The following is a 10,000-nucleotide window of genomic DNA, read 5'->3' as shown; positions in this document are numbered from 1 at the left end:
AATGATGGTTAGAGCTAATATAGAATGCAAATTTTCAGTCACATTTTTGTGGCCGAGACGACTCGTTTCTGTGTTTTCCACCCAGGTGGAAAACACAGAAACGAGTCGTCTCGGGCACAAAAATGTGAGTGAAAATTTACATTCTATATATATATATATATATATATATATCCATCAATACCGAAACAAACACACACTCTTCCACACATTCAGACACATATACATCCCCTCACACACACACACACACAAGACACTCACGCACAGAGAGAGAGAGAGAGAGAGAGAGAGAGAGAGAGAGAGAGAGAGAGAGAGAGAGAGAGAGAGATTTATCGTCCCGCGTAACGATTATGCTGCCGTACTCTGGAAAAACCCATATTTTAAAATTTGGCCAGAAAACTCGTCTTTCAAATATCGATCGATTTAAACGACCCTCATCTTGGCAAAAACTTTCAAACCTGGGTCTTCGTGAAGTCTTCCTTGAAGTCCCAGGTTTGAGAGTTTGTTTTCCAAGATGAGGGTCATTTAAATCGATCGATATTTGAAGGACAAGTTTTCTGGCCAAATTTTAAAATATGGGTTTTTCCAGAGTACGGCAGTACGGTATATCCTAGAATTTCCTTGTCCCCAAATGTCATCACCTTTACCCTTACGCTAGAAGTAACAATTAGCCTTAAACGAACACAATATCTCACTCTATGGGTTGATATCTACTCACCACCCCGCCTTCTATTGTTGCGTAAATTAATAATTGACGAGATGCATTACCGCGTAAATATCTCTTGTAACTAATTAGTTTGAGTTTTTCCCCCCGAATCAAGTCCGTTCCTCGAAACAATTTGAGATGTCGTCACCCAACACCTTACACCTACACTACAGTATCATAGAAAAACCCATATTTGAAAATTTTGCCAGAAAACTCGTCCTTCAAATATCGAACGATTTAGATGACCCTCGTCTTGGAAAAATCTCAAAAACCTGGGACTTTAAGGAAGACTTCGCGAAGTCCCAGGTTTGAGAGATTTTTGCCAAGATGAGGGTTATTGAATTCGATCGACATTTGAAGGACGAGTTTTCTGGCCAAATGTTTGAATATTGGGGCTTTTCCAGAGTACGGCTAGTCAAACAGGAAACCCCATTGGTAAAATGACTTTATACTGCAATCAAATTCTAGATGGATAATGTAAAGGAGTGGATGGATAATAGGTCTACCAACACCTACAGTCAATTAGGAAACCCCATTCGTAAAATGACTTTATACTGCAATCAAATGCTAGATGGATAATGTAAAGTAAAGGAGTGGACAGATAATTTATTTCATCTTACACTTGCAGTCAATTAGGGAACTCCATTCGCAAAACGACGTTAAACTACAATACGCTTAAACAGTCATGACGTCACTTCCCTCGTAATGACGTATAGTAACTTAGCAACTGGCTCTAAACTATCGGAACAATGAAATATTTCTCCGACGAGCATAAAAGTGTATCCAGAGGAGAAAAAATGTATAAATTTGATCATGTTTTGACTTTTATACATTCTGATCACATTATATATGAAAAGTTCTAGCCAGCATGAAGAATAAAAAGTACCGATTTTCTTTGTTTAGAACCACGCTGTTCCCCGTTGCTAGGCGACGTGACATCAGACTATTGAATCCAACTCTACACCTACAGTCAATTAGGAACCCCATTCGTAAAACGACGTTATACTGTAATCAAAATGCTGTATGAATGAATAATGTAAATATTCTTAATGCTGGCTAGAACTTTTTCACATGTCATATTGATCAGAATGTATAAAATACACTTTTTTCGGACAGAGACAACTCTGTTTACGGCCAGGTACTCATTTTACACCTGATTACGGTGATAGATTGTGAGTACAGAGCCTTCTACAATGACTCAACTATGCGCCGAGCCAGACTCGAAACCAGGACCTTCCACACCGAAAGCGAGTGTCATACTACTAGACCACATAGCCGCACGTAGGTAGTTTGTAGCTCATGGTCATCCCGATATAATACCGTTTTGAGACAATGGGTCACATTTGAGTCTTAACTCACTTTTTTAAAATTCTTTTCATTCCAAAGATGGCCTTTGTTATTTGGCAAAAGACAAGGATCTCCACAATCACCCAGTTTTCTGGGTCTTTTGTCCCCATTCTCAAGGTCAAAGGAATCGATAACGGATTAGACGAATAGTCTTTGATATCCGTCGATTTGAATTCCTGTCATTGCTTTGTGTTTTTTAATCGTATTGAACGGAAACGAACAACACACACACACACACACATACATACATACACACACACACACACACACACACACACACACATACAAAACAATCACAACGTCATAAGTCGTCCGATATTTCCAAGGAAATACAATGAATTTAAGTCTTTGTTTGGTATTTATTCGTATTGAACAGAAACAAACACACACACACACGCACACACACACACAGACACACACACAGACACACACACACACAAACACTTACATATATACATACATAAAAGCACATACAACGCAAACACAACGTCATAAGTAGTTCGCTATTTCCAAGGAAAAACATTAAATGTCAGTCATTCAATTCTTTTGTATTCATTAGTATTGAACGGGAATGCAAACGCACACTAAAACACAAACACACTCATGCGCACACACAATTAATACACACAAGCACACACAATGCAAACACTCTGTCATAAGTCCCTCGCTATTTACAACGAAAAACAATGAATTTCAGTCTTCTTTTGTATTTATTCGTAATGGACGGAGAAGCAAATACACACACAAACACGCACACACACGCACACACACACACACACATATATATATATATATATATGTGTGTGTGTGTGTGTGTGTGTGTGTGTAGGTGAAAAAAAGTATCCCTCAAAATGACATCATTTTAGCCAAACTTTTCTAAGTTGAGCGTAAAATTTGAATTTTATAGATGGAACGAAATTGACGCCACTCAGCTCGTTGTTATTGTTTTTTTTTTTTTTTTTTTTTTTTTTTTTTTTTTTTAGTCAGCCATTTTACGATAAATTTCTCACAAAATTCTATCCATCAAGCTATAACCGTTTTAGGTTACGCATGGTATTGTGTGTCGGCACGGTATATTCGGCTGGCGGAAGTTGTGAGTATTTTACCTAAACGCATAAATAAAGACGTAGGGTTTTTTACTGTTGTGCGAAGAGGGATGGGGGATAAATGGTAATATTGACAACGATTTACGGTTACTCATAATTTTGTGTGTTCGGACGGTGTATTCGGCTGGCGGAAGTTGTGAGTATTTTACCTAAACGCATAGTATCAAGACGTCAGGGGGTTTTTTTACCGTTGTGCGAAGAGGGGTGGGTGATAAATGGTAATATCGACAACGGGGTGATTGATGGCAGTGTTGTTAGGGTAATGGTGGACAGTGATTAGATTGATAGCCTGTGTTGTTATGGTATCGATATTATAATAACAACGATCCATGATCCATTATCTCACGATAACATGAGAGATGCTTAAAAGGGTTATCAAGGTCCTTGTATTTGTTTAACTCGATATGGGTTATATATCGATTTTGATATGGGATGTAAAAATATCGATTTTATGACAATAGGTGTCAAATAAAATGTTTTTGTTTTGTTTTTGGTTCGGTTTTTTTTTTTTTTCTTTGTTTCTAAAATTCATGAGGTTGACTTACGAGAAAACTATTTTTCTTAAAGTTGCTGTGCAACTAATGTGGTCTTGTGGTATGAGACTTACAACTCGTCTTCGGATCGGAAGGTCCTGGGTTCGAGTCCCGCTCTGAGCGGCACATAGTTGAGTCATTGGAGAAGGAACTTTACTCATATTCACTCAAAGTACTCAGGGTTTTCTTTTTAAATGAGTACCTGGTCGTTAACAGCGTTGCATCTCTCGAAAGAAATTGTAATATCGCTTAACAGGTGTCGTGTGTTGTTCTACACGTCACTTGATGTTGTTAACCAGAATCTCTCCTAACGCGCTTTGAGTACATTTAGTGGATACTGCGCTTTATAAAGGATCAAGTTTGTATCGTTTTTTTTTTTTTTGTTTTTTTTATTTGGGGGGGGGGTTAGGGGGGGGGGGTGGGGTGGAGTTGGGGGGGGGGTGAGCGACAGAATATTATCATTACGGTATCGTTCATCTCGGTGGCGGTTGTTACCAAATATAATAGACTAACAGAAGGATTATAGAGCAGTAAAGTTAGGTGCCCCAAACGTAAACAAAGGTCGAGAAGCACGTGGCAAACCACATGTTCCTGTCTTGACAGCTCACGTTCCAATGTAAATAATAGAAAAAAATAACCTTTAAAATTTGGCTCTTAGGTGGCAAAAGAAACACATATTCATAAATACTCGATCATGCATCAAATAATGTCTAGATATGGATATTTTATGGAACAAAAGGTAAAATTTTCTAAAATTTATCAAAAGTTACAGTCCATCTATTTTTAGACCAGAGCAAATTATTGCGCTGGTGTGAACAAAACGAGAATTATTCGGAGCCTGATTTTCATAATAATTTAGCCTTATATTATTATTTCTGCAACTGTTAGATTTTATGTAAACATATTTTCAATACTGAAAGTGTATTGCCTACAACTCAAACTACAAAATTGGGAGACCTATATTGTGCGTAAATTATTCCGGTCCCTAACGGAAATCACTAGCAACTTGTTATTGTTTACGTTTGGGGCACCTAACTTTACTGCTCTATTACCGCACTGTTTTTGTTTTTGGCTAAAGAAGGGTTTTTGGGCCCAAAACGTTCCGTATTTTGGTATTTTGTTCTTTTTTTGTAGCCGTTATCATATATGTTTTGTTTTTGTTTGTTTGTTTGTTTGTTGTTGTTTTTTGGGCACAGCCGTTTATTACACTAGAAATCTTTCACTTTAGTTTTCTACCGCCTCACCCCCAATGGGAACGACCCACCGTCGATGACGGGGAGACCACCGTGTGGTTACGTCATAACAGATGTCCAGAACGTGAAAACTGGCCTATATTTATCCCTGCAGGTAGAATGAACCGCTTGGATTTCATTGTCAGTCAGGCTATAGGACAGATTTCGTAAAATCGACATTTTTACACTGCAATTGCTGACCATACACTTCTTCCATATTTTTCTATTTTATATGGATATAACGGCCACATTTTCATCTTTAAGACGCAATTATTTTCATTGATATCAAGAAATGGTGAGTATACTTTATTCTCTCTTGAAAAATGTATATTTTTCTATTTAAAATTAACCTAAAAATATTTTTAATTTTTTAAAAAATTCAAATTGATGTTATCTGAGTTTTGTTACCCTAACACATGGTAGTAAATATAAGAGTAATAATCTACTTTTAATATAGCATTTATTTCAATGATTTGTAATGACCGGTTTTTGCACAATGAATGTGTAAACACATCTTGTCTAATTCTTTGTTGGCAAACAAAATAGTCCCGTATTCAGGCAAACTCCTGAGACATTAGAACACGAGTCCAATTGTGATGATAGCGTTATTGTTGTTGTTGTTTTATGGTGATGATGATGATGATGATGATGATGATGATGATGATGATGATGATGATGATGATGATGATGATGATGATGTTTTGTTTTTGTTTTTAAGGGTTTTACGGCGCTTGCAACACATTTAGGTTATATCAGCGCCAGTAAAAAGGAAGAAAATGGGATAGTAAAAAGGAAGAAAATGGGATAGTAAAAAGTTCTAGAATTACAATTAAAGCACCCAAGAGAAAGGAAGACAAAGGGGAACTGGGAACAAATATGGATCAGATGCAGATTCCAAGAGCAAACCATCAATGTACTTAGTTTGAGATCACCTATAAGTCTCATCCGGACACAAGCACAAAATCCAACAAAGAGGAATACACTCAAATGCTTACATTATACATTAAAAATAACAAACATAATAATACATAACAGAGAGATGATTTACAAGGAAAAAAATAGCATCTCCCAAAACAATAACTATGCATTTGACTGTTTCCCTCCCAGCCAAGGAATTCCAGCCAGGGTCAGGACAAAACCAAGTAATCTCACTCCAAGACAACGACAGAAAACAATTGGAAAACGGGTGTGGTGGGATAGAAGACACAGCATGTACCTCCCTGCCCACTATGGGAGGTCAGGATCCCCACCCAGATGATGATGATGATGATGACGATGATGATCACGATGACGATGATGATGATGATGATGATGATGATGATGATGATGATAATGATGATGATGATGATAGCGCAGTTATAGTAGTAATCATAGTAGTAGTAGTAGTAGTAGTAGTAGTAGTAGTAGTAGTAGTAGTAGTATAGTAGTAGTAGTAGTAGTAGTAGTAGTAGTAGTAGTAGTAGTAGTAGTATAGTAGTAGTAGTGGTGGTAGTAGTAGTAGTAGTTAGTAGTAGTAGTAGTAGTAGTAGTAGTAGTAGTAGTAGTTAGTAGTAGTACACACACACACTCAGAGAGAGAGAGAGAGAGAGAGAGAGAGAGAGAGAGAGAGAGAGAAAGAGAGAGAGAGAGAGAGAGAGAGAGAGAGGGCGGGGGGGGGGGGGAGCGTGTGTGTGTGTGTGTGTGTGTAAAACTCGTGTACGCACATTTTTAGCATGGAACGATTTTTATTGCTTGTACAGTCAAGTTCTCATGATTTCTCTGTGAAAATTGAACTTTAACCCTCTCGTGTTCAGATTCTTTTTGGGGGAGTAGATAATGAGTTCCCTATATGGCCATGTCAAGCATGTAGACATCCTTTGATGATATAAGCCTACTCTTTGATATCTGTAGTCGCCTTTTCGTTTTCTGCCGTCACTCATGGCTAAACTCCGCCCAGAAACGATTTCATAGGTCCGTCCATCACCAGATTTCAAACTTTTGTTCTCGTGAGTTCATAAGTTTTTTGACCGAAGAACGATTGGCTACTGAGCATCTTGACCCTTCAACGATTGGTCGTTCTGGCAGCTCACGTGTCAACAGCCGTCAACAATGAATTGGATCATCGTCGATGCAGTGGAAGACGGCCATGGAATAGTTGCGTCACATCGCCACGTTGTTGAATAAATTATCCAGGCATGGTCGATAGGTAAAAAAGCCAAATTACGTTCTAGTTACATTTGAAACAAACAAAGTATATCACTGATCTCGTCTCTTTGAGATATAAAGAATGATATAAAAATCAAGAAAATCGGCCGATAAATAAAAAAGTTGCTAAAAAAAAGCTAAAATAAACAAAAGCAATTTTTAAAATCAAATTTATTCGTAAAACAGTTGGTTTTCAACCGATTTTTATGAAACAAAGACCAATGTACTTCTTTTTTCAAGCTGATTTCAGCAATGTGACTTTCAAATTCCTCAGAATTATATTTTTTACTTTTAGATTTTAGCTTTTAGGCCTACTTCATAAGGTGTTATATTCCTTGCATAACAATAGCGTAATACATCGACGGGGAGAAGCGTCTTTGTTTCGGCCAGCTGGATAGATAGCCTGTGATTGGTCGAAGACTTTGAGATGCTTGATTCACAAATCTACACGAACGGACCTCGGCGGTCTATCAAAGAGGTGTAACAAATTTATTTACCGACTATTTTTCTTGGTGCTAAAATTACAAAGTAATAATTTCGCATCAGAAAAAATAACTCTGAAGTTCCTATCTCTTTATTACAATAAAATTGATACCTCGAATGACAAAATCGACCCACAAATAAGGGAGTTATAAATTATTCATAATATTTTTAAAAGTTTACAATAATGGTCTTCAAAGTCATTTTTCATCACCAAAGTCGTAATTTTTTACCGATTTTTACCAAACAAAGTGCAATGTCAATGATTTTCACCCGCAAATAAAATAGGATTTAAATCGCAATTTCTGAAACGTATTTTCTTTTCTGTCGGCAAATTTATAAAAATCAAAGCTGAAAACACCCCGCGGCAGTGACAGGGCCTGTCATTTCCTTCACAACGATTGGATTTTACTTACTGAGGCCAGTCTTCACTACCCCGCCCATGAATATTATACCGTTGTCGGTTTTTGTCGGGTTGAATCTTAAAGAGTTAAACCTATAACTTTCACACCAATTTGCCATTCCGTCTTCACGATTCGCACCTTCCCTCGATATTCTTCTACATCGCCCGTTGGTACAGTCAACGGGCGTGAGAAAAGAGGGTAGATAGATATATTATGACATCATCAAAAAGCGATGTGATCAAGGTGGCGGATGATTGTGTAACATCAAAAGCCCGGTGGACTGCGCTACAAGGCCGAAGTTTCGAGGGGATATGTGATTTGAGTGGGAGGGGCTTATTTGACTTTGCCGATGACCGACTGGTGGACGATTGAAATTATAATTGTCCTTTTTCAGCAGCCAATTGGAAATGGGTAATTGTAAACATCTGATTGGCGCTTCATGGATAGAAATCAGTTTGGAGGTCATGGGATGAATTTGCTGGAGAGATGGAGTAAATTTGAAATGAATTGAACGTAATTTGGGGCGTTGTCTAGGTGTCAAATAAGACACTCACAGACCGGTTATAAATCCTTTTTTTGGCCGCAAATGCTACAGTAAACTTCTTTCTCTATCTTAATTTTGCTAAAAATATTTCAGAGTGGGTATATAGGCGGATTCCATTTTGAATAACGGGCATTTAGAACTATATTTTAAAGGAAAATTATTACGTTATTATTATTATTAGCAGGCATCTAGGCGATCACTATCGTATTATTACTAACAATCAATAATATTATTATAACTCTTATAATTAAAATTATTATTATTATTATTATTATCATCATCATCAATATCAATAATAACTAATGATTTTTTTTCTTTACTCAGATGAATGGTCATACTGAAAACAAGCATTATCTCAATGCAAATGGACTCTGCCGAATAAGCTGTGAAAGGGCTCAAATGAGATATGTGGTCAAAAAACATTTCATGCAAACTGCTCCAGAATTAGCAAGTGAAGTTCCACCAGTGAAAAAAAGAAAACAGAACGTTGGTTAATTAGAAGCTGTTTCTGTGAAATGTAACAATCAGCTGTTCCTTACAATAATCGTGAGGTTTTACGTATGTTAATAAAAAGTATTAATATATAAAATGTGTTAAGATCTAGACGTCAATACAAAGTTCAAAGGAATACTTATAACTTATCTTTACCTATGATTGTCAATTTATTTTAAAATAACAGTTCACTTTGATTATCTGATCATTAATCCTCCCCCCCCCCCCCCTCCCATCTTTTTTAATGCATTTATCACGATTTTTTATTGTCAAAAAATGGATATTATTTATTTTTTACTATTATTATTATTACAGTGGTGATGAAGAGTAAGATAAATACACTGATATTATATGATTATTACTAGTATTAGTATTACATCGATATCACGTGTTTCAACTGATTCACAATGATCATTTCTGTTATCCACGATGCTTCGGTTGATCAATAAGCAGACCATTTTCAACAAATTTCCATTTTAAATAGTATTAGCTATCTGGTAGGCGTCCTTTTTTTTTTTTTTTTTTTTTTTTTTTTTTGTCGCAGCACTAGAGAGAGAGAGAGAGAGAGAGAGAGAGAGAGAGAGAGAGAGAGAGAGAGAGAGAGAGAGAGAGAGAGAGTGTGTGTGTGTGTGTGTATTTTGGTGTGTGTGTGTTGGTGTACATAAAACTAATTTATGCAACGTTTTAACATGAAACAATTTTCATTTTACCACCTCAGTTTAATCTCTCATCAGTTCTCTCTGACAATTGAACTTTGAACCTATTACTTTAACACCGCTACGTCATTACATCTTCACGATTCGCACCTCATCGCGATATTCTTTTATGTTGACTCGTGGTACAGTCAACGGGTTTGAGAGAAGATAGATATTGAGTGACATCATCAAAAGCGATGTGATCAAAGCTGGCGGATGGTTGTGTAACATCAAAGACCAGTGACTGGTCTACAAGGCCTATCATATTCGTGGGTATGCG

General features: G+C 36.9%; 1 protein-coding gene across 2 annotated transcripts in view; it reads right to left on the bottom strand.

Annotated features, from left to right (window-relative positions):
• The window catches only part of LOC144968135 (synaptotagmin-6-like), a 173,379-nt gene that overhangs the window by 116,741 nt on the left and 46,638 nt on the right, over positions 1 to 10,000 (bottom strand). The gene's annotated exons all lie outside the window — the stretch shown is intronic.

The sequence above is a fragment of the Berghia stephanieae genome, chromosome 3, assembly GCF_034508935.2.
Source record: "Berghia stephanieae isolate SIO BIC M18660-M18661 chromosome 3, UCSD_Bste_1.3, whole genome shotgun sequence".
Taxonomy (NCBI): domain Eukaryota; kingdom Metazoa; phylum Mollusca; class Gastropoda; order Nudibranchia; family Aeolidiidae; genus Berghia; species Berghia stephanieae.
Note: the sequence above shows the minus strand (reverse complement) of the source record. Positions and strands in the feature narration are given on the sequence as shown.